This window comes from Natrix helvetica, assembly GCF_964273705.1.
Source record: "Natrix helvetica genome assembly, chromosome: 6".
In the NCBI taxonomy this organism is placed as follows: Eukaryota; Metazoa; Chordata; class Lepidosauria; order Squamata; family Natricidae; genus Natrix; species Natrix helvetica.
In genome coordinates, this window is record NC_138553.1 from 7,001,955 (window position 1) to 7,028,107 (window position 26,153).

General features: G+C 43.8%; 1 protein-coding gene across 24 annotated transcripts in view; it reads left to right on the forward strand.

Annotated features, from left to right (window-relative positions):
- The window catches only part of CELF2 (CUGBP Elav-like family member 2), an 834,627-nt gene that overhangs the window by 381,213 nt on the left and 427,261 nt on the right, over positions 1-26,153 (forward strand). The gene's annotated exons all lie outside the window — the stretch shown is intronic.

Below are 26,153 nucleotides of genomic sequence, written 5' to 3' on the forward strand. Positions count from 1 at the left end.
CGGACTAGATTTGTATTTGTATTTATTCGTTTGTCGAACATGTACAAGATAGCAGGTATAAATATAAACATGGATATAAATGAAATAAATGAGTACAAATAAATGGGGACAGTAGGACAGGGAAGGTAGGCACGCTGGTGCGCTTATGCACGACCCCTTTACAGACCTCATAGGAATGGGGTGAGGTCCACGGTAGACAATTTAAGGTTGAAGCTATGAAGCTTTTGGGACAGTAATGGCTAACCCCTTTCTCCTCGTATGTCGTAAATGCACGTGCGTAACAGCGCATGCGTGCCCACACCCATAATGCAATGGGCCCACCCCCTGCCCATGTGCGTATGACCCCTCCTCTGCTTTTCCCTGTCCCTTGTGCATGCACAAGACCTCCCACACGTGTGTGATCCCCTGCACCCCGTTTTGGTCCTAGCAGGCCTTCCTGAAGCCTCCTGGGACCAAAAATGGGGTGGGAGGCGTACTGCACGCCCACGTGCTTCCCCCGCCCCCCACATGCACGCATGCACATATCCCACGTGTGTGGCAGAGACCCGAAAATCAGCTCACCGCAAAGGAAACATGCACAGTGGAGCTGAGCTGGGCAACAGCTCGCGTGCCTGCAGAGAGGGCTCTCCACCTGCCTCCTGTGGCACCCGTGCCATAGGTTCACCATCACGGTTATTAACAACGGAGTCAGAGCATTCCAGGCGTTGACCCCTCTGTTGCTGAAGTCGTATTTTCTGCCATCGAGTTTGGAGCGGTTCACCTTGAGTTTGTATCGATTGTTTGTGTATTATTGAGGTTGAAGCTGTTGTTGACAGGTAAGATGTTGTAGCAGACAGTTCTGTGTACGGTGCTTAGATCATACCGCAGGCAGCGCAGTTCCAGATTGTCCAAGCCCAAAATTTCAAGTCTGGTGGCATAGGGAATTCTATTGTGAGTGGAGGAATGGGGTACTCTTCTCGTGAAATACCTCTGGACCCGCTCAATCGTATTAATGTCTGAAAAACAGTGTGGATTCCAGGCAGACGAGCTGTATTCGAGAATTGGTCTAGCAAATGTTTTGTATGCCCTAGTTAGCAGTACAATGTTACCAGAGAAGAAGCTTTTCAAAATCAGGTTAACAACTCTTAATGCCTTTTTGGCAGTGCTGTTACTTTGGGCTCTGGGGCTTAGATCGTTTGAGATGACTACTCCTAGTTCATATATATTGTGGTCTGTTTTGTTGTAGATCATCCAAAGAATTTCAGCTATTGAGCAGTTTTGAGAATTGTAATGAATAAAAGGAGTGAAACGTGATTGAACAGAATTTCTCAAAAGTGACAACTTTAAGACAGGTGGACTTCGACACCCAGAATGCTGACTGGGGGAATTCTGGGAGTTGAAGTCCAGACATCTTAAAGTTACCAATTTTGAATGACCAGCAACGGTCACTTTTAGCAAAGGGCCAGGTTGATGGGTTTTAGAATAGTGATGGGGTTTAATGCATTTAGTTTTGGAATCAGAAACTGCTTTGAAATGCAGGCCATGGAAACAATAAATTTCTATGAATTCAATAAAAGTCTGAAAACATTTGACCATTTGTCTATGGAAATTCTCAGTCATCCAGGTTATGGTTTTCCCAAAGGTGTTTTTTCAACTGGACTTTCTGGATTTTTCTTTGAAGACATTTCGCTTCTCATCCAAGAAGCTTCTTCAGATCAGAGTTGAAGAATTTATTCTTTATATAATAATTATTATGAAAATTATTATTATATAAATTATATACATTCTTTAATTACAAAGAACAGGCATTTATTTCAGAATGCTGCCCTTCAGGCTGATTTATCCTTCAAGAATTCCCTTTGCTCTTTTATTTTTGGTCATTTAACTCATGGGACTCTTGAATGCACAGCTTTTCGCAATCACAAAAGTAAAAAAAAATAGGGAAATTGAATTTAAAAAAAAATAAACTTACGTATAGTGTTTAGTTTTAGATATTTCTAACAAAATACGTCTAGGGACGCGGTGGCTCAGTGGCTAAGACACTGAGCTTGTTGGTCAGAAAGTTCAGCAGTTTGAATCCCTAGCGCCACGTAATGGAGTGAGTTCCTGTTACTTGTCCTAGCTACAGTTTGAAAGGACGTAAAAAATGCAAGTAGAAAAATAGGAACCACCTTTGATGGGAAGGTAACAGCGTTCCATGCACCTTCAGCATTTAGTCATGCCGGCCACATGACCACGGAGACGTCTTCGGACAGCGCTGGCTCTTCGGCTTTGAAACGGAGATGAGCACCGCCCCCTAAAGTCGGGAACGACTAGCACATGTGCGAGGGGAACCTTTACTTTTACCTTAACAAAATACGTCCTTTTGTAGAGTTTCTCTTGGCTTTGCTTTTGAATTTTCATTTGTAAAGCAAAGTTGTAAACATAAATACTTTTTACCCTCATGGTCCTTGTTCAGATTCTCCTCTTTTTTAGGTTTATCCTAATTTTTCCCCCAAAACAAATGGTCAGAGAGAGATCATAAATTGCTATCCCTACTGGAATTTTTCTGACCCGTCTATCAAGAGAATGCCAGGGGTTTTTTTCCCCCACCCTTGTCTTTCTCACACATTGCACACTTTGTTACCTCTGACTTTCCCCTTGTTGCCTGCAGATTGCTGGGCCCACACACACACACAGACAAAGTGCTATTGTGCTTACTTCCCTCTGAAGAAACAAAGCAGATCTTTTATTCCAGGAGACACTGATTAAGCTCCTTGTTCCAGAACTCAAAATTGTGATCACTCCATTGTTTTGAGTCTTACAAAGGCCTCGTAAAGCCTGTGAAAACTCCAAGGGGAGAGTGGGGAGGATATTCTGAAGCTTTGATGTGCTCAGTAGCAATACATCCCCCACTGACAAGTGCCAGGGAAATCAGAAGATCCGGGCAGCTCAAATGGGTATAAAGATTTATTGCTGGCCTCTCTACAAGAATCTGAACTACTAACATCCAAGGGAAATAGGTGGTAGATAAGAATCAAGGGAATTCAAGGTGGGCTGGATTTAGATCTCTTGTCGGCAGGAAGGGACTCGAGACTCAGTGATGGGATTCAGCCGGTTCGCAGCGGTTCAGGCAAACTGGTTGTTAAATTACACACACACACACACACACAATATAGAATTGGTGTGGGGTTTCCCCCCCCCCCTTGCTTTGCAAATGCTAAGTTCTAAAAGGATATTAGATAAGTAGATAAATCTGTATTGTTTTTCCCCCCTTCCTGTCACTTAAAGAAATTAAGTGCTGCATTTATGGAGGAGAGAAAAATCCTTCACAATATAAACAGAAAATGTTCTTTATTAGTAGTTGTGTTTTCCTTGATGTTCTGAAGGGAGTGAATTGCCTCTATTCACAATACAGCCTAATAGTATTTTATAAGCTTGCTTCCATCTAAACTCCTAATACTTTAATCATCTTTGTTTCACTCCCAAATTTCCTCCACCCCTGCTTTTTAAAATTCGTATTCATTCGGAAAGCATTCTGGCAAAATTCCTGAGGCAGAATACGGGATTGTTACATTATGTGTCACACATCCACAGATACCCACACATTCCAGCTTAGCTAACACTGAAATAACTTGAGACAATGCATTGAAATCTTGATACGTGATATAGATTAACTTGAATCAGCGTTCAGTGCGAAGTCTTACTTAAATAGAAATGGGTGCTATCTTATTTAAATGCAAATGTACGTGACACTTTGCAAAAGTTAAAAAATGTGTTGGCACTGTGAATGGTATATAAACAGAAGGTTGCAAATTCTTTTCCAAGAGAGAAAACAGTTCCTTTTCTGATCTGTAATAGTTTTCTTATGAATTTAGGATAGAGGAGCATCGGGTTCCAATTGACTCCTTTTGTGGCTTTCTGACAAGCACAGTCAATGGGGAAGCGAGATTCACTTAATAACCGTGTTACTAACAATGGCAGTGATTCACTTAACAACTGTGCCAGGAAAAGTCATAAAATAAGGCAACATTCACTTAATAAATATCTCGCTTGGCAACACGAATTTTGGGCTTCATTGTGGTCATAGGTCAAGGACAACCTTTAAAGCAAATTATTTCATCATTCAAGATAGAATAGAATAGAATAACAGAGTTGGAAGGGACCTTGGAGGTCTTCTAGTCCAACCCCCTTGCTTAGGCAGGAAACCCTACAATACTTCAGACACATGGTTATCCAACATCTTCATAAAAACTTCCAGTGTTGGGGCATTCACAACTTCTGGAGGCAAATTGGTCCACTGATTAATTGTTCTAACTGTCAGGAAATTTCTCCTTAGTTCTAAGTTGCTTCTCTCCTTGATTAGTTTCCACCCATTGCTTCTTGTTCTACCCTCAGGTACCTTGGAGAATAGTTTGACTCCCTCTTCTTTGTGGCAACCCCTGAGATATTGGAACACTGATATCATGTCTTCCCTAGTCCTTCTTTTCATTAAACTAGACATACCCAATTCCTGTAACTGTTCTTCATATGTTTTAGCCTCCAGTCCCCTAATCACCTTTGCTCTTCTCTGCACTCTTTCTAGGGTCTCCACATCTTTTTTATATCATGGCGAGCAAAACTGAATGTAGTATTCCAAGTGTGGCCTTACCAAGGCATTATAAAGTATTATTAACACTTCATGTGATCTTGATTCTATCCCTCTATATACTCTGAGAACGTCTAGGGTGAGCTGCCTTGATCTGCTTCCTCCCAACCAAACAATTTAAACTTCTCTGTCTCTTATTCCTCTGCAATGTAGCCTTTCCCTCTTGTTTGTTTGTTTGTTTGTTTGTTTGTTTGTTTTATTGGATTTATATTCCCTCTTGGGAATCCAATCTACATTCCACTACACCGTTCAACTTTTCTAAATGGTGAAGTCCAAATATTTTGGCACTGTAGTTCCAAAATACCTACAATGCTACCATACATCCCTACGACCCATCCGCTCGCACAGAGAGGGACTTCTCCAGGTGCCGTCCACCAGACAGTGCCATGGGGCGGCGCCTAGGAGCAGAGCCTTCTCTGTGGCGGGCCCAGCCCTGTGGAATGACCTCCCCCCGGATATTAGGACCACTACTGACCTCCGCTCCTTCCGTGTCAAGCTCAAGACCCACCTTTTCCAAATAGCTGGCCTGGCTCAACCATAACTTCGTATCGCTCCTGATGGGTTTTTTAATTTAGTAATTTTATTTAAGGGGATTTTAAATTGTGTTTTTAATTGCCTTTCACTTATAAGTCAACTCTCCTCCATGCACATATGTATATGTCTCTGTTCTTTTTGTATATATGTTTGTCTTATGTGTATTTTTATTTGTTTTGATTGTACGTCGCCCCGAGTCCTTCGGGAGAGGGTTGCGGCTAATCAAATAAAAATAATAATTATTATTATTATTATTATTACTTGGTGGAAGGTCGACCTACTTATAGGTTCTTCCTGTCCACAGCTCTTCCAGCAGTGTTTTAAGCGTCAAAAGGTAGACCCACAATTTCCTCAATAATTCATTATTATTTACTTATTGTCCAAGAAGAAAGAAAGAAAGAAAGAAAGAAAGAAAGACAGACAGGAAGGAAGGAAGGAAGGAAGGAAGGAAGGAAGGAAGGAAGGAAGGAAGGAAGAAAGAAAGAAAGAAAGAAAGAAAGAAAGAAAGAAAGAAAGAAGAAAGAAAGAAAGAAAGAAAGAAAGAAAGAAGAAAGAAAGAAAGAAAGAGTTAGATTGGGTAATGGCACACACAGGCTTAACGGTAACAACAGCTCTTTATTAAGTACAACAAGTGAGAACAATCCAGCGAAGGTTGAGTCTGACAGCAGCCCCTTTATAGGGAGCTGTTAGACCCTTCGACCAATAGGATTAAACCTCTGTTCCCACCGGAACAGAGGACCTTGGTGGAAACCACTGTAGTTAGAACAAGTATCTAACAGAAAGAGAGAGAGAGAGGGAAGGAAGGAAGGAAAGAAAGAAAGAAAGAAGAAAGAAAGAAAGAAAGAAAGAAAGAAAGAAAGAGAAAGAAATTAAAAAAACTTCCATTAAGGTTCATAGAGGAGATGACCCGTCTGTCCTGACATCATTTTAAAATAATTTTGATAGAGGAGGAAACTTCGGCTGACAGGTATGCTGGCATCCCTCCTTGGCATAACTCAAAAATTAATTTGCCGTCACCTTAGCACAACGTCGTGTGCTTTATTGGCGTACCCAAAGTTAGCATTTGGTGGAGCCACGATCCTCATCCTGTAGTCAGCGAGACAGTAAACAGTCATTTCCAATCTGCTAATATTTTATGTGAACTGGCACTGTATGTTGTATATCATTTATCTTCCTAATCCTTGTTCCACATTGCCTCCCACTCAAGGCCAAAAACATTACAGCTGGCCTCACAAGTGGGTGGAAAAATAGTCTTATTATTAACTGAAGTTGAAAACATGATGGGCTTTTTATGTCTTCATTCACAGATGCAGTCAGGCTAAATGCTTTTAGGGATGACAAAGACGTATTTCTTTCTTTCTCTCTCCTCCTTCAGTCCAGTGGTGGCATTCAACCAGTGTAACAACCAGTTCGCTGACCACTCGCTTTGCACGCACACAGTACATTTGAAAACAGCTCTAAAACACAAAGAAGAGGGAGTCAAGCTATTCTCCAAAGCCCCTGAGGGCAGGACAAGAAGCAATGGGTGGAAACTAATCAAGGAGAGAAGCAACTTAGAACTAAGGATAAATTTCCTGACAGTCAGAACAATTAATCAGTGGAACAGAAGTTGCCTCCAGAAGTTGTGAATGCCCCAACACTGGAAGTCTTTAAGAAGATGTTGGATATCCATTTGTCTGAAGTGGTGTAGGTTTTCCTGCTTAAGCAGGGGGTTGGACTAGAAGACCTCCAAGGTCCCTTCCAACTCTGTTATTCTATTCTATTCTAACTTACCTTCTACTGGAGCCCCGGTGAGTAAAACACCGCTCTGCCGTGCCTATCAGCTGGGCTTCAAACAAAGGATAGGATAGACTAGGGCAAGGGCAGGTGGGCGGGGCCAACAGATCGCCGGAACTACCGGTTTGCATAAACCAGTCCAAACTCTCTGAATCCCACCCCTTCTTCTGTCCATGCCCCATTCACTTGTCAGAAGGTTGCAAAATGGGATCACATGATTCCCCCCAGACATTGCTACCGTCATAAAGATGAAACAGCTGCCAGTGTCCAGATTTTGACAATGTGACCATGGGGATGTTACAACGGTTGTAAGTGTGGAAAAACAGAACACGGCCACAAATTCCATTTCTCAGTTCCGTTGTAACTTTGAATGGTCACTAAATGAACTAAATGTTGTAAGTCAAGGTAATCAGGGGTGGGTTCCTGCCAGTTCTAACCTCTTCTATAGAAGAGGTTCCACAAATCTACATTGCCGTTCCAGCTCCCTCCGCCCGCCCGCCCATCCGCACATCATCAAGATGAAGAGCGAGAGGAGGAATTCTGGGAGTTGAAGTCCACAAGTCTTAAAGCTGTCAAGTTTGAACACCCCTGGGGTTTTTTTTTCTAAAGGGTTAGGGGTGCAAGGGTCTTGTAACTTGACAGCTTTAAGACTTGCGTGCTTCAAATGCCAGAGTTTCTGAGCCAACATTTTGGTTGCTAAGCAAGAGTGTTGTTAAGTGAGTTTCACCACATTTTACAAGTTGGCCACTCCCATTCAGTCACATGGCTGGCAAGCCACTCCCACCCAGTCACATGGCCGGCAAGCCACTCCCACAAAGCAGGCCACACCTACAGAAGAGGTTCTAAAAAATCTTGAAACCCACCACTGAAGGTAATGCTCTAAATGTGTAGCTAGAGGACAGGACGTGCTTCTCAGGGAAGAAAAGAAACGACAGACGGAAACTAATCAAGGAGAGAAACAACCTGGCATTAAGGAGAAACTTCCCGACAGTGAGGACAATTAACCAGTGGAACAGCTTGCCACCAGAAATTGTGGGTGCTACACAGCACCCAAAAGACTGGACAGTCACTTATGAAATGCTATAGGATCTCCTGCTTGAGTGGGGGGGGGCTGGACTAGAAGACCTCCAAGGTCCCTTCCAGCTCTATTCTGGTTAAATTCTGCTTCAAGGATGTTGGCAATCTGAATTCTTATTTCGCCTCGGGCTGTTTTAGTAGATAGGAAACCTTATTGGTGGCCAGAAAGTCTCAGGATCTTCTGTCCCAAACCATGAAGAGCTTTCAAAAGTGGTCTGGAAATGAACCAGGAGCCTGTGCAGCTGTCTGAATCCTGGTAAGATTAATTTCTTGCAAACAATCAACATGCTAGTTAATATCTATTCTCTCCAGAGGCCCTTTCCCAAGTCGTCTGATCCAGCCTTAGTAGAGAACGAGTAGAGAATTGTTTGAGCCTCAGATTCTCCAACGTGTCATTCACGGATACTGATATTACACTGTTAATCCTCGACCTATGACCACCAGTGAGCTCGAAATGTATGTAGCTGGACTAGACAGTTGTTAAGTGAGTTTTGCCCCATTTTACCACCTTTCTTGCCACTGTTGTTAAGTGAAGCACTGCAGTGGTTCAGTCAGTAAGGCAGTTGTTAAGTGAATCTGGCTTTCTCATTGACTTTGTCGGAAGGTCACAAAAGCAGATCACATGACACCGCCACCCCCAAATATAAATTACGTGACCACGGGGATGCTGCAATAGTCATAAGTATGAAAAATGGTGAATTACTCTCCAACTATTCTCCCAATACTTGCAAGAATGCAGGAATGAACTCATTGCCTCCTGCAAACTCCACTCCCCTTTCGCTCCTCTTTTATTTCCTCTGGGAGGGGCCATTCATCATCCACCTGTGGCCTTACTCCCAAGTCAACCCTTGCTCCTTGGCTCTTCCCTTCGTCTGGCAACTCTGTGCATGCGCACACTGGGAACAGGCTCCAGTTATTCGTCTGCCTCACTGATGTCTGACTCCGAAGGCAGCTGATAACTGGCATACGGCCCTGACCCCTTCTCTGCCTCCAACACAGAGCCCTCATCAGAGCCTTTCCCCAGACTCCAGGACTGTCCCATCTTCCTCCCCAACCTCCTCCCTGTCTGAATCTGCTGCCAGCTCCCTTTTTGCTGGCAGAGGGCTGCAGGAGGCCCTCGCGGCCTAAAACGGAACCCAGGCAGGCGACACACAACCTCCCCGAACTCCGTTTTTCCCTGGCAGAGGCACCATGGGCCAGTCTTTTGCTGTTTCCAGGGTGGGCCTGCGGGCCAGATCTAAGCAGATCCTGTCCATGGGATCCTGTCCTTGAGTTTGACACCCCGGGTATAAGGTTGGACTGGAAGCCCTCCGAGGTCCCTTCCAATTCTATTATTCTACATTCTGAGCCTCTTTCCACAAACGCAAACAATTATAGCCGAAACCTCTGATGTTGACATTCCAGTTCCAGGAAGGGAGAAGAAACAAATAAGTGGGGAGCCAATTTCTGGCTAATCATGTGAAGCTGTTCTTCATGCGAGATTCCCCTCAAGGGATGACAAAGCCTCAGCCTGGATGAGCTGAGCGCCAAGAAAGCCTAATATCCTCCAGGAATTTTAGAGGCTTCTCTGTTGATGCAGGAACTGGAATATTCTGGCAAGCTCAAAAAATATGACCTCTAGCGATCCAGCTGCTACGGTGGATTTCTCCAAAACTGAGAAGATAGATATTCAGAGCCATCGCTTGACATTTTTATGCTCTGGCAGGGCTTCGGGTTTTTTTTAGATCCAAACAATACAGAACTTGGAAGGCTTAAGAAAAGCCAGTGTCTCTGTTGCTTCATTCTCTTTCACGATGTGAAGTGTGATTTCTATTCACGTGTGAACACGTGAAGCATTAATACCACTTTATAAGGCCTTGGTAAGGCCACACTTGGAATCCTGCATCCAGTTTTGGTCGCCACGGTGTAGAAAAGATGTGGAGACTCTAGAAAGAGTGCAGAGAAGAGCAACAAAGAGGATTAGTGGACTGGAGGCTAAAACATAGGAAGAACGGTTGCAGGAATTGGGTATGTCTAGTTTAATGAAAAGAAGGACTATGGGAGACATGATAGCAGTCTTCCAATATCTCAGGGGCTGCCCCAAAGAAGAGGGAGTCAAGCTATTCTCCAAGGCACCTGAGGGCAGGACAAGAAGCAATGGGTGAAAACTAATCCAGGAGAGAAGCAACTTAAAACTAAGGAAAAATTTCCTGGCAGTTAGAACAATCAAACTTAACTCCGGAAGTTGTGAATGCACCAACGCTGATCAGAGGCCTGGAGGCTAAAATATATGAAGAATGGTTGCTGGAACTGGGTATGTCTTGTTTAATGAAAAGAAGGACCAGGGGAGACATGATATCAGTGTTCCAATATCTTAGCAGCTGCCAAAAACAAGAGGATGGGAGGTCAACCTATTTTCCAAAGCACTTGAGGGCAGAACAAGAACCAATGGATGGAAACCTATCAAGAAGAAAAGCAACTTAGAACTAAGGACAAGTTTCCTGACCGAACAATTAATCAGAGGAATGACTTGCCTCCAGAAGTTTTTAAGAAGAGATTGGACAACCATTTGTCTGAAATGCTATAGGGGCTCCCGCTTGAGCAGTGGGGTTAGACTAGAAGACCTCCAAGGTCCCTTCCAACTCTGCTATTCTGTTATTCTGTCATCCTATCCTTGAAGATACCAAGACATAGGTTTCTTGGTGGCAACCTAAACCCGAGACATGGATGTCACCAATGACCGTCATCCCCCCCCACACACACACACACAGTTACAGTCTTGGTGGCCATTGGTTGTAAAGTTTTATTTTGTTTTCAGAATTAGGGACATCTAATTAGATGAGAATTAAGTTCAGGTAGTTTAGTGACCATTCAAAGTTACAACGACACTGAAAAAAATGACCTTTGACCATATTTCATTATGCCGGACTAATTTAGTCTCCTCCTTTCATAGTTACTGGATGTATAGAAGAATACCCCAATACTTGATGCTTCTTGGTTCTCTTTAGGACAAAGCAGGGAAGAGGGAAGCATACTCAGAGTTGCAAGATTCTGCTAATGTAACCTATTACAGGTAGTCCTCGACTTACGACAGTTCATTAAATGACTGTTCCGAATTAAAATGTCACTGAAAACGCTTGGCAACTGCCTCACATTTATGACCATTGCAGTGTCCCTGGGTCATGTGATCCCCTTTTGCGACCTTCTGACGAGCTAAGTCAATGGGGAAGCCAGATTCACTTAACAACTGGGTTACTAACTTAACAACTGCAGGGATTCCAGAGGTTATATTCAGCCGGTTCGGACCGGTTAGTGGAAATTGCAGGTTGGCCCACCTCTACCCACTTGATCCGGCTCTATGCTGACTTATTTAGGCACGTTTTCAAGCCATGTGCATGCGTGCAAGCTGCACACATGATCAAAGTGCATGCGCAGAAGGCCAAGCGCACGCATAGATGGGGCTCATGCGCTGACATTTGGGAACTGATAGGGAAAGTAAGTGAATACCATCCCTGAGGGATTCCCTTAATAACTTTGCCAACAAAAGTCGTAAAATGGAGCAAAACGCACTTAACAACTGTCTCACTTAGCAACAGAAATTTGGGGCTCAATTGTGGTCGTAAATCCCTGTAATTTGGTTTTGAATTCATGGGCTTACACACCTTGTTCCTATATGTGTGAGAGTACATTTAATAACAGGGACCGCAGAGGAATTTCATCCCCAAAGATCAGTGGTGGGATTCAAATAATTTAATGCCCTAATGACCATTTGGGTAGGCGTGGCTCAGTGGTCATGTGACTGGGTGGGCGTGCCCAACTCAGGTCGATGGGCGCTTCGCCTTAGCTGTTACAATGCAATAAGGGTTAACCGGAGAGGCAGTTTCTGTTATTAGGGCAACAAAGATTAGGCTAGAAACAACACCAGAATGTTTCCTTCCTGCCTTCCTTACAGGATTAGCTCTGTAAAGTGCGAAAAACCAAAATGGGATTTCTTCCAACAACTGGTTCTCTGAACTGCTTAGAAAGTTAACAACCGGTTCTCCCAAATAGGTGCGAACCGGCTGAATCCCACCACTGCCACAGATGTGTACATTGGCAACACCCCCTTAAAGCAATGAAAAAGCAGAGGCCCACATCGGAATGGGTTTCTAAAAAAATAATAATAGCCAGATTAAAAAGCCCAGAAGGGTGTTTTGAACATTGACCGCATTATATAAACCATCCCGCAATGGATCCTGTGATATCAGAAGGTTATCAGACATTCATAAGTGGTTTGTGACTTTTTGCAAGGCTCAATAGATCTTTCGTTCCATGGCAGCGAACGCATCAGGACTAAGCTGGGGGTCGGCTGTTGTGCATGAAAAGCTTATTTTCTGTTAAGACTGACGAAATCAGAAAAATAATGAGATGCTCTCATTTGCATAAACTCGCTGGATTGGGGCTTAGGAATCCAATATCTGAAAAGCTTCTCATTACAAAAGTTTGGAAGAAAAATAATTAAAAAAAAAAAAAAGATCGGCTGTAGATCCCGGCGTGAGTTTGTCTCGTCAATTTTTCTAAAATGAAAAATAGGGTCAGAAGCCTCCTGTTACTTTTGCCAACTGTCCTAGGCCTGAATAACAAAAGAAACAGGATGCCAAGTATTTAAAGGGCATAGGAGGAAATTGGATGAAAAATCGTTATATTTAATAAGTCCTTCTTTCAGCACATATTTTTCCAAGGGGGAAAAAAGTAAAGCGAATAGAAATATTCAGCTGTCTTGAGAAATCTGAGAAATCATTTATTATCTATATACCAAAAGAAAGAAAAAAGACCCCCAAATTTAGGATGATTTCTTGGAAAATAAAGAGAGATTAAGTAGAAAACTCTGACTTATCACTATGAATTGTATCATTGGGAAATCAGAAATCACGATACAGAGATCTTATAATTATATTTATTCTGAGAATTTTATCCATAGTGCAGAACAAGAACTGGAGCCCATTATAAAAATGAAAAGATAAAGGCACCAAGCTACAAACTGGGAGACTGGGAATTCTAGTTCTATCTTAGGAACAACGATAGCTGGGCCAGTCACTTTCTCTAAGTGGAGAAGGAAGGAAGGAAGGAAGGAAGGAAGGAAGGAAGGAAGGAAGGAAGGAAGGAAGGAAGGAAGGAAGGAAGGAAGGAAGGAGTGGGAGGCAGAAAGGAAGAGATGGGAGGGAGGGAGGGAGGGAGGGAGGGAAAGTGGAGGGAGGAAGGAAGGAAGGAGAAAAATGATTCAGGATTTAGAGTCCTTGTTTTTTCTGGGCAACTTCATTTTCATGTTTCCTTCCTTCCTTCTTTTTTTCTTCCTTCCTTCCTTCCTTCCTTCCTTCCTTCCTTCCTTCCTTCCTTCCTTATTTTTCTTAGTACGGCCATGAGAAGTTTGAGCTGTTGTAATAATACTGGGTAGATTTTATGGGGTAAATATGTATTTGCTCTGTATTTTTCCTCTGCATTAAAGCATTTTAACCGCTGGCATGTTTTTAATAAAATAGGATGCTAAATGTATCGGAACCAAAGTCTGTCACCCCCAAATGACAAATTGTTAGGCTTCTCTTTGAAAGATGTTGATTTTTTTTAAAGAAAGAAAAAAATTGGGGAGGGCCTTTTCAAGTTGCGCAGAAATCAGAATGGGATCTGTTAAAATTGTTTTTTAGGGAGTAAATGAGGTGTGATGAACATTGTGCGAATGCAATTAACAGGGACATTTTTAAAGTATAAGTAGCAGCTGTAGGTGTGCAAAGAAAGAACTTAAATCTGTTGTTGTTATTGATGTAATGGGATGTGAGAAGAGCCTTGAGGAACAGAAGGAAGAAGCCAAGGCAGCAGAGAAGAGAAATCTGAGTCTCCCAAGCAGGAATTGGGGATAGATTAAGCATCTCAAAGCTGACCCCTTTTGTTATTTTTAGGATAAAAGCAGGGTGGGAGGAGGCAGACGCAGTCAGAGTTTCAGGATTCTGTTACAGGTGGTCCTCGGTTTACGACCACAATTGAGCCCATGGTTTCAGTTGCTAAGTTGTTAAATGAGTTTTGCCCCTTTCTTGCCACAGTTGTTAGATGAATCACTGCAGTTGTTAAGTGAACCTGGTTTCCCCATTGACTTTTCCTGTTAGAAAGTCACCAAAGGTGATCACATGACCCCCGGACGCTGCAGCCGTCATAAATATGAACCAGTTGCCAGGCATTTGAATGTTGGTCCCATAACCAACGGTTAGAAGTGTGAAAAATGGTCATAAGTCACTTTTTTCTGTGCCATCGTAACTTCAAATGAACTGTTGTAAGTTGAGGATGACTTGTATTGTGATCCTATAGTAAAGGTAGTTTTAATATTCATGACTTTGGTGTTCCAGTGTGGTCTACCTCGCAGGGCTGACAATTGTGATCTAACTTCTTCCAGGTGTGGTTAGAAATTCTAGATCAGTGATGGCTAACCTTTTTGTCCTCGCGCACCAAAACTGCGCGTGTGCGTGCAAAAACGCATTTCAAAAAAACGGGCCAAAAAGCCTCAAAATGGGCCGAAAGAAGCCTCAAAATGGGCCAAGAAAAGCCCCCAAATCAAGCCAAAAAAGCTTCGACAAAGGGCCAAAAAAGCCTCAAAAATGGGTAGAAAAAAGGCTGGGAAAGGGCCGAAAATGAGGCACACAGAGGCCCAAAACCTTTTTTTGTGTTGTTGTTTTCCTCTTCTAAATTTAGGTGCATCTTATAGTCAGGTGCATCTTATAATCTCAAAAATACGGTAACTAAATGGTACTGCGTTCTCTTCTGAACTGCTTAGGGATGAAATTAAACCACCACAAATACATAAAACCTTTTCCTGATGAGATCTCCAGAACAATGAGCCTTTCCCAATCCATCTGGGTATATTTATCAAATATTCATTAATGTATTACAAATGTACTTAAACCATTAAAAGCTTCTAATAACCTTTTCAAAAGAATTACAGAAAACTATCAATCACCATGTGTTTGTCTGCTTGCAGTTGCTCGTATCCTGACATTCAGAACAAGGGAAAATCCCAAAGCGGCAATGGGGAGATTTAGAAGAACCCAGTAATTATTTTTAAAATGTAGGCAGCTCAAACATTTAGGATTCAAGTCATTTTGACAATTGGTAGCCAAGACATAAAGGGGAGGAAAAACCATCTGTGTGAATCGGCTTCCGTAAGGGTGGTCTTCGTAATTTATTAATACATTTGTCCATATATTAATACAATAATAAATGAGTCAATTAATTGTGTTCAATGAATAAATCGTTTGATTAATTACCGTGTTTTCCCAAAAATAAGACAGGTTATACTCTGGCTGATACTCCTTGCTGACAACTGGTCATTTGCATTCTTTTATTTATTTTATTATTTGATTTGATTTGATTTCTAGACCACCCCCTCTCCCCGAAGGGACTCTGGGGCGGTGTACAGGTACCAAATTAAAAAACCTTACAAATAATCATAAATATAGTTAAAAACGAATTAAACTTTAAACCCCTGTACAAATTTATAAAAATTAAAAACTTAGCCTAAGACCAAAATTTAAAAATACAGACTGAGGTGGGAGAGCTGGAATTAGGCCAAGCCAGCTAGATTAAACAGGTGGGTTTTGAGCTTCTTACGGAAGGAGCGGAGGTCTGTGGTTGTTCTAATATCAGGGGGAAGGTCATTCCAGAGGGTCGGGCCCATCACAGAGAAGGCCCTTCCCCTGGGCGTCGCCCGCTGGCACAGCCTAGTGGACGGCACCCGGAGGAGTCCCTCTCTGTGTGAGCGAATCGGCCGAAGGGATGTGTGGGGCAGGATACGATCCCGCAAATAACTAGGCCCTGTGCCATGGAGCGCTTTGAAGATGATAATCAGCACCTTGAAACGCACCTGGAAAACTACAGGTAGCCAGTGCAGCCCGCGCAGGAGAGGTGTTACGTGGGAGTATCTAGCGACTCCCGAGACTGCCCGCGCGGCCGCATTCTGAACCAACTGCAGTCTTCGGGTGCATCTCAAGGGGAGCTCCATGTAGAGAGCGTTACTCTTTTAGAGAGTCTCTGAGGCCACCTGAAAGTTTATCTGTCCTATCAGTTAACCTTCATGACTCTCTAAAGCAGGCATGTCATCTGAGATACTTTATTTCATGTTTTGTTCCTTTTTCTTTCTATTTATATCTTTTTTTCAAGCCACTCATAAAATCGCCCCCATGTCCTGTATTCCTCCTTGTCCTTTATTCTCAATGTCAACCTATTCATTTTTGCAGTCTAATATCTTCTTGTCATTTGCGTTCTTTAGAGCAGGGGTGTCCAAACCTTTTGCAAGGAGGGCCAGATTTGATGAGGGGAAAATGTGTGGGGGAGACCATTCAGCCTGACATTCTTTGAACCCTTAACATTAAATGCAAATGAAGTATATTATGAAAGACTAAAGAAATAACTTAACTGCACTAATGTGAAGGGTGATACTGAGATCTGGACTGCATGATATACGCCAGGTCTGGATCAAAAACAGTGCTTTTGATGCGCAAGATGCCACACAGGTGGAAGTCACTTAGTCTCATCTTCACGCAGTTCCATTTTCAAATGTATTTTATCAAATTCCATTTTATATTGCTTTTATCAAATTTTAGTAATAATTTGTTGCTGGAACTTTGCACTTTGATATGACCCAAGGCAATGGTGAAATTCATATATTTTTTTACTACCAGTTCTGTGGGCATGACTTGGTGGGCACGGTGTGGCTTGGTGGGTGTGCCAGGGGAAGGATACTGCAAAATCTCCATTCCCACCCCACTCTGGGGCCAGCCAGAGGTGGCATTTGCCGGTTCTCTGAACTACTCAAAATTCCCGCTACCGGTTCTCCAGAACCTGCTGGACTTCACCCTTGGCCCAATAAAAACTCAAGGCCAATGTCAATGCCTAAACCGATAGTCTCCAACATCAGTGTTGAAATAGAAACCCCTGTAATCTGGCTGCTAATTCTGAAGATTAGAGAGTTAAACCATTTGAAGGCGAGCAGCGACACTTCCTCTCATTTCAAAGGGAAGCTGCGGACTTGAGATCACTGCAGAAGAAGCCTCCCAATCCTGGCCAGGGGATTGCAAGCGTTCCCAAGAGTTAATCTTGGCATTGATGGGTGTGCCAAGTGATGAGAAGAATGCAAACAAGCCAACACTGAGGTGGCTTCTTTTGAACTCCCAGGCAAGCCACGAATGTTTGGCTCTTCGCCCGAGCTTGTTCCTAGGAACCGTTTTAGACCATGGGGAAGAGTTCCATGTTCCCGATCCGCGGCGTTTTTCTGAAAAAATAATGAAGTCCCAACCAGAGGGGGGGGGTGTTGGGAAGATGCGACGAGGAGAAAAGGAGCCAATTTTCTGCTAGCCTCTGAATCGCCTCTCTGTTCCTCCGACTTCACAGGGGTCTCGTCCGCCTGTGATAAATGTCAGCCAGGCAGAAGGGATTTGAATTCGCCTTTTGTTGCCAGCCTGTAAGAGCCCAGGCTCCTTTGCCGTACAAGCCAATCTGCTCTAAGCTTCCCATTCATTGCCCATTCGTCTTCGGCGGTGCAGGAACCCACTGAAAGCCACAATTGTCCTCCGCAAGAAAAGAAATGTATATTAAAATTCTCGAGACCTTCCCCATCTTCTCTATATGAGCTTAGGCCTCTGAAGCTGCTGAATATGTGCCGCCTTTTAGGAAAGAGCCAGAGGAAGGTGGGGAGCGGGTCCTAGCAATGTCGCCATTGATGCTTTTCTACTCTCCTCGTTGCTGCCCCCCCCCCCATTAGTCGCAATTTACATAAGAATGGATGAAAGTGTATTGCGATGAGAAGCTGAGGAAGGCTCCTATTTGGCTGTTCCCAGCGGCACCAAGACTTGGGAATGCAGGAGGTTTAAACTAGGTCAAAAGAGGGCTGGAGGTAGAAAAGGGACCTCAGGAATGAGATGGATGGCATTGATAGAGATGGCTTGTCTTCACAAAGCCTTGGGATAAAGGTAAAGGTTCCCTTCATACATGTGTGCTAGTCGTTCCCGACTCTAGGGGGCGGTGCTCATCTCCATTTCAAAGCTGAAGAGCCAGCGCTGTCCGAAGATGTCTCCATAGTCACGTGGAGGGTGCACACCTTTTGAGCCGGACTTATGTACATTTCCTTGCAAAATACAATGGAAAATCACATTCGTGAAAATTCCACTTAGATTCAGGTTAGCTCTCTATGAACATGTAGAGCAAAATCGGCACCGCCATTGAATTCGGAGCCCATCTCTATGGTTAGGAGGGTGCACACCTTTTGAGCCGGATTAATGTACATTTCCTGGCAAAATACATAGAAAAATCCTATTCACGAAATTCCACTTAGGGTTAGGGTTAGCTCTCCATGAAGTCGTAGAGCAAAATCGACATTGCCATTGGATTCTGAGCCCATCGGTCTGGTTAGAAGAGTGCACACCTTTTGAGTCGGACTACATAGTCAGCGTCTTAGCCACTGAGCTACCACGTCCCTTAGACTCGGGATAAGACACCACAATTCCTTGGACATTCTCTCCCAAGAAGAGCAAAAGAAAGAAGAAGAGCAAAAGAAAGAAGGAAGCCATCTCTTCAATAATGAGCAAAGCAAGGTTACTTTCTCATGGACCATTTAGATCTACTGATTTTTCATGCTTCGGGGCATGAAAGTCCCTTCGGGGAGAGGGGGCGGTCTATAAATTAAATTAAATTATATGGAGAAGGTTGTTTTCCAGGTGAGGGACCATGAGAAGAGAGAAGGAGCAGGAGGTATCTTTTTAAATTTTTTTTATTGATTTTATTTATATCTGACTGTTATTATTTTTATAAACAACTCAAGGCATATCTAATATTCCCTCCTTGTCCTATTTTCACCAATACAACAACCGTGTGAGGTACGTCGGATTGAAAGAGAGTGACTGACCGAAAGTCACCCAGCTGTCTTTCATGCCTAAGGTGGGACTAGAACTCACAGTCTCCTAGTCTTTGGCCCAATTGCAAGCTGACTTTCTTCTTGTTGTTTTTTCCTTGAAAATGATTTTTTAATAAAGTTTTTTATTTTTTTCATTTTCATATGTACAAGAAGGACATCCTTCCTTAAGCAAGTAAATTAAAACGGAAATGGGATTTACAGAAATTTTGACAAATGGATAAATGGACTTTAGCACCCAACTGATCTCTTAAGATCATTAGGATAAACACTCCTTGATCCTCTTGCCTTCTTATCTGTTGCAATTCACAACTGAGGGCAGTCAATCAATTTCCTCTCTTGGTGTGAACTTGATATGATCACCGATATTATGCAAGATTTTAAAGGACTGTGTCCAATTTCAGCATTCTTACTCTCAATAAACGAGAATATTTATAGCTAAGGGGTTGAAACGAGGGGTCCTTGGTGCTCTTTGAGCTTGGTTCTGTTCTTGCAGACGTTTCATGACCCAACTAAGTAACATCATCAGTGCTGGTGGTTGTTTTCTTGCAGACGTTTTATGACCCAACTAGGTAACATCATCAGTGCTAGTGGTTGTTTTCTTGCAGACATTTCATTACCCAAACTAGGTAGCACTGATGATGCTACCTAATCTGCAAGAAAACAACCACACACAGCACCAAGCATTATTCCCATGCTTACCTGGAATCTTGCCAGTTTTCAGTAACCCTACAACAACTTGGGAAATTTATGCCCCCAATACACAGAAGGGAAGATGATGTCCATGCTATCTCTTGGGTATTTCATTGTTTACTCATGCACAGTACAGGAGGCTAGTGGCGCATAAACGATGCAAGTAGAAAACGCACACAAAGCACACATACAAATCTATACCGTATTTTTCGGAGTATAAGACGCACCAAGGTTTTGAAGAGGTAAATTTAAAAAAAAGTTTTTGCACTCTGCAGACCTCCCAAACCCTCTGCACACTTCATTTTTTTGTGAAAAACAGGGCACGCATAGCCTTTAGGAGGCTTGTAGAGTGCTCCTGGGAGCTGGCGAGGCAAAAATGAGCAAAAACCGGCCCATTTATCACTTATTTTTGCCCCCCTAACCCTCAGGAACACTTTGCAAGGCCTCCCAAAACCTCTGCACGCCCATTTTGGTGAAGGGGGCGAGGTTTTGGGAGGCCCAAAATGCTGTATTTGGTGTAAAAGATGCACCCAGATTCTCTCCCTCTTTTTGGTGTGTCTTATACTCTGAAAAATACAGTATATATGGACAAAATCAAAAGCCCAGAAGTCCACAACGTCTGTCCTTCAGCAATCTGCAAGAACAATCTGACGATCCTGTATTTTTCTTCTTCTTTCCTTTTTCTAGTGTTCCTTTGCCCCCACCCACCCCCGCATCCAGTCTTCCAAATCGCTTCTTCCTGGCATTCCATCTCCGTTTCCGAGACTCCAGCAGCATCATAACCTTGCTTGCATAATTAAAGTTGCTCCTTTCTAGGATTCACTGAACCGCACAGTCATTCATATTTATTGCCAACCGGCACGGGAGGCCTGGGGAGATTTGGCCCAATTAGCCACCTCGCGTCCTCTGATTTTTGCACACATTGTCCCTCCCTCGGATGAAATGGCTCATCCTGAAAGCTGCAAATGAAGAAAAAAAAAGGAGAAGGGAGGAGGTAAATATGGGGGTAGAACTTCAGCTGCATTGCCCTTCCTTGAACAGGTGATCCACACTATGTCTTTGTGCAAAGGACAGAATAACAGTGTCGGAAGAGACCTTGGAGGTCTTCTAGTCCAACCCCCTGCTCAAGCCGGAGAGCTTATACCATTTCAGACAAATGGTGGTCCAATCTCTTCTTAAAAACTTCCAGTGTTCCACCTTATCAAAGAAACTATACAATAAAGGAATTTGGTTTAGATGGTTGATGCCAGAGGGAATGTTGATTTTCTGGGAGGGAAACAGGATTAGAATTAATATAGTGCAAGAAGCGGAAGCCTTTATAAAAAAATACTTTCCCCTCACAGAAGACGAACAAAGCGAAGGTAGTGGGAAGGACAGTAAGGCGCAAGATAAGAAGGGGGGGGGGTGAGGCTTCCTCTGGGGATAGTGAGGAAGTAGCAATATCGAAAAGGCTCAGATCACAAAAATAAAAGTATTTGAAATAATAGCAATTGGGACACTCTAGAAAGTGACAAAGGGAAATGAATGAACACATGGTTGACAATATAGAATAAGACTTGGCTTTCTGCTTGTCTTTTATATTTTGTTTATAAGATTGTAAAAATTGTGAGTTTCGGATGGATTACTATCACTAGTGTGGGAGCTGCCAAAATGTTTTGTATATCCCCTTACCTTTTTCCCATATATGTATACAAACCAATAAAACTTTGATTAAAAAAAAAACTTCCAGTGTTGGAGCATTCACAACTTCTGGAGGCAAGTCGTTCCACTGATTAATTGTTCTCACTGTCAGGAAATGTCTCCTTAGTTCTAGGTTGCTTCTCTCCTTGATTATTTTCTATCCGTTGCTCCTTTTCCTGCTTTCAGGTGCTGTTGTGGCCCGCCAGTGGAGCTGGCAGCAGATTCGGACAGTGAGGAGGTTGGGGAGGAAGATGGGCCAGTCCTGGAGTCTGGGGAAAGCTCTGATGAGGGCTCTGTGTCGGAGGCAGAGAGGGGGCCAGAGCCATATCCCAGTTATCAGCTGCCTTCAGAGTCAGACATCAGTGAGGCAAAACTGTGGCCAAAAACAAAGTCGTGAAACGTGGTTGTTTAACAATGGAGATGTTGGACTCAGTTGTGGTTGTAAACTGGCCCCTGCTGTGTTTGCAAACGTGGTTATGAAAGGAAGGCGCCTCATTTATTGAAATAAAGTGAAAGTGGGTAAGAGAGGGGGGTTTGCCAAGGAGAACATCACCCATTTACTCTTTCTGGCCTTCGGTGCTTTAATCTGTCAGTCCTTGAAATTCCGAGGCAGTTTTTAAAAGAATTTTCACTTCACACACTGACAATATTGTGAACGAGAATTGTCTAGAGCTGAACGTCTTTGCAAGGACCCTGCTCTCTGGCTAAAAGGATAAAGGGGGAGAATAGTTGGAGATAAAGGAGAATATTTGTAGCTCAGGGTTGAAACGAGAGGTCCTTGGTGCTCTCTGAGCCTGGTTGTTTTCTTGCAGACGTCTCATGACCCAACCAGGTAACATCATCAGTGCTTCTGGTTATGTTCTTGCAGACGTTTCATTACCCAACTATTGTGGCCCAGCAGGATCCAGTTGAGCTGCTGATGGACTCGGATAGCGAGGAACCATATGAGTCTGCCCTGGACGATGTGGAGGACCCTGTGCAGGGTTCAGACTCAGAGCAGGGACCGGAGAGGCTGGTTGGCCACCAGGAAGCGCCTGAGGCATGGAGCAGTGGGGAGGATCAAAGGCAGTTTGTCCCTGATGCTAGATTGAGAAGGGCTGAGAAACGGAGGAAGCAACTCCGTAAGGAGACTCACAGATGATGATTAAGCACAGGTGGTGGTGGATTGGTCCCTCCCAAGAGAGATTATAGGTGAGGCATTGGGAGGGGACATTTGCAGGAAACAACAGTTCGGATTAGTAGTTAAGAAAAGCTGTGTATTCCAGCCGTGTCTGTTCGTTTGGACTATCTGCGTTGCTTCATTTGAATTATCTGGGTTACTGAGAGCTACTCTATTGAACGTGAGTTGTCTGGGCCCTCAGCCAAAAGATTCGTTATCTCAGTAATTTAACAGTGGCAAACAGCCAAACCTGTGTTCTGGTTTATTCACAGGCGTGGAGGGGGGTCAGAACACCCAACTAAGTAACATCATCAATCCTTCTGGTTATGTTCTTGCAGACGTTTCATTACCCAACTAAGTAACATCATCAGTGCTAGTGGTTGTTTTCTTGCAGACGTTTCATGACCCAACTAGGTAACATCATCAGGACTAGTAAGGATCTCTAGCAGCAGTGGGTTTCACATTTTGTTACCGCCGGTTCGCATTGCATGCGCCCGCTCACTTCATGCATGTGCCTTGCTCATGCACGGGCCTTTTGCACATGCGCCTGGCCTCAAAACAATGCCTGAATAGGGGGCATAGAGCCAGGATGGGGGAGCGGACCCACCCGCGATTTCCACTACCGGTTCAGGTGAACCGGTCCGAACCAGCTGAATAATATTTCTGATCTCTGGTAATGCTCTCAATTTATATTCTAGTTGGTGGGAATGGTCCTGGATGGCTGCTTACTTTAGCTTGTTCGGCAGTTCTTTGAATGGGATATTGTTTATTTCTTGATTGCTGATCTGACATTAATTTTGGTGCTAATCACCAACTACCAAACAAGTTAACAGCAAACAGGCCAATCAAAGAACGCCCAAAACCGCTCCCACCAAACCAGACGTATACATTGAAAGCAAACTCCATTCCTTACTAACCCTGATGATGTTAGCTAGATTGGTAATGAAACGTCTGCAAGAAAACAGACCGCCTGAATTGTTGAAGAGCATTCCCCCCTCCCCCCCCCCCCGGAGCATTTGATTTTTATCAGGTTTAAAAATGGAAGATGGATGCCCTATGATTTTCTTTTAACCGTGTTCAGTAACATTTGAAAACTTGGAAAGATATGCTCTTGTAGTCCCTTTCTCGTGTTCTCAGATTTTTTTAAAGCCAGATGCTGTTCTGTTCCCAAGGTCCAGATCCTGGAATAATCCACTTCCTTTCTCCTTTCCAGTTGGTGCACATGGGGAAGGACCAGGGATGGGCTTCAAAAAATTTAGCAATGGGTTCTCTGCCCCGGTTGCTAGGTGGGCGTGGCCATGGCGGGCGTGGCCTAGCTGGCCTCCTGCACCATGGGTGGCCTTTTCTCCCTCCCCAGGCTCCGCAGGCTTTCCTTGAGGCTCTGGGAGAGCGAAAACGATCTCCCCCGGACTTCACAAACTCCCTGGAGGCCAGAAGTGGACCCATTTCCAGCCTTCCGGAGCCTCCGGGAGGCCCGTTTTTCATCCTCCCCGAGCCTCCGTGTGGACCCTGCTCTTACCTGGCATACAAAACGGGCCACATGGAGACTCCTGGGAGTGACGGGACAGGGTGGGAGGGAGGAGGCGGGATGGGCAAGACCAGACAGGAGTAGGATTTGGAGGTTCGCCGAACTGTGCAGAATCTTCACTAGGAGATCGGCCGAACCCAGCCGAACCTGGAGCAGCCCACCCCTGAGAAGGACTCCAAATGACAGCTGCCAAATGATTAGTCTGCAACATTACAGAACTTTTCAGAACTTTTTTCTCTCTCTCTTAAATCTCAGAACCTTATATGGTTAAATAAAGAATCTCTGTATCGGTTGCTTCAGAGATTGATGAAGATTCGGGAGACAAACAGCTTTGTGCAACTCGAAGTCTCAGCAAGAGACAGGATGGAAAAATGCTACAATGAGCCTAGCCCCATCACAACCCTGAAGTCACACTTATACGTGTACAAAAAGGAGGAGAATTTGTGTTGTGACGGGGCCGGGCTCATTTCACCGTTTGACAAAAAATTGTCGGGTTTTGCAGATTTCTCTGCCGGCGACCACCATTATTAGTAAGACGATGTACGTAGCTTGCCAGTTGACAGAAAAAAAGGCTAAATGAATGGAAAGGAGTTCATTTGTTAACATGTATTTTTATGCCACATCAGTTTAGATAAATCTTCAACGGCTTCCAGGCACAGTCAAAACGCATAACACACTGACAAAATAGGTAACGGTAATAATCTATAAAGTTGTAAACATTCCAATTAATTTCACCAAATCACACAATGCATACAGGAATAGCACCTTAGGTCTCCTACGTATCTAATTATGGCATCTGTAATTCCCCAGCGCTTGGTTGAGTAACCAAGTTTTCAGCCACTTTCTAAATTTATTTTATTTATTTATTTATTAATCCATTTTATATGCCGCACCCTCTCCACCAAGGGACTCGGGGCGGCGTACAATTTACTACATAACAAATAAATAACAAGGAGGAGATATACAAAAAGCATTATACAACACATAATAAATAAATAATCAATTAATTAAAAACAGCAAAAAGCAATTAAAAAACAATTAAAACACCCAAAGTCAAACCTAATTTAAAATTTTATCCAGAGGGATTAGAATAGCTATAATTCAGGCCAGGCCGGCTAGTTGGAACAGGTGGGTCTTGAGTTTCGTGCGGAAGGAGCGGAGATCGGTTGTTGTCCTAATGTCGGGGGGGGGTCATTCCAGAGGGCTGGGCCCATCACAGAGAAGGCCCTGCCCCTCGGCGCCGCCCTCTGGCATTGCTTGGTGGACGGCACCCGGAGAAGTCCCTCCCTGTGAGAGCGAATTGGTCGCAGGGATGTATGGGGCAGGATACGATCCCGCAAATAGCTAGGTCCTGTGCCATGGAGCGCTTTAAAGATAGTAATCAAAACCTTGAAACGCACCCGAAAGACTACAGGGAGCCAGTGCAGCTCGCGCAGGAGAGGTGTCACATGGGAGTACCTCGTACTCCCCATCACTGCCCGCGCGGCCGCGTTCTGGACCAACTGCAGTCCTCGGGTGCATCTCAAGGGAAGCCCCATGTAAAGAGCATCGCAGTAATCCAGACGAGACGTCACCAGCGCATGAGTGACTGTGCGAAATATTAATTGTGAGGATGTAAATCTAGTTGATGTCAGAGAGAGACTGGCCAAGCCAGAGGGATGCGTCAAATGGGGAATTAGTCTGGAATCACTTGTTGTGCTTTCAATGCTTGGTCCTATGTTGTATTTTTCTTTTTTTTGGGGGGTGGGGGAGTGGTTTTCTTTCCCCAGTTTCTGCTCCATTCATTCTCTGGTAGCAATGCCGGGGAATAGCCCCCCTTGGGAGATGAACGAAATTGGATCCTCATCACTTATGCCACAGTGACAGTCGGGTTTCTGGTTAACTTAATTGAAGTCATATCACTTTGCTGAAACAGTAGGGGTCCTCCTCAGATACGAGGCCCATGATTGAAGTTCACCTTCCTCTTTTGCTTCCCCCCTTCTCGACTTCCACTATAAAACTGTAAAATTACTTCTCCGCTCTTAATGAAGGCTTATTAGAATTCCACCATTCCTATCCTCCTGTAATGATGCTCCTAAATCATGTTGTCTCCTCCTCCTCCACCACCTCCTCCTTCTCCTCCATCTTTTTTTCTTCTTCCTCCTCCTCTTTCATCTCTTCCTCCTCATTGTAGTCTCCTACTCTTTCCCTTTTC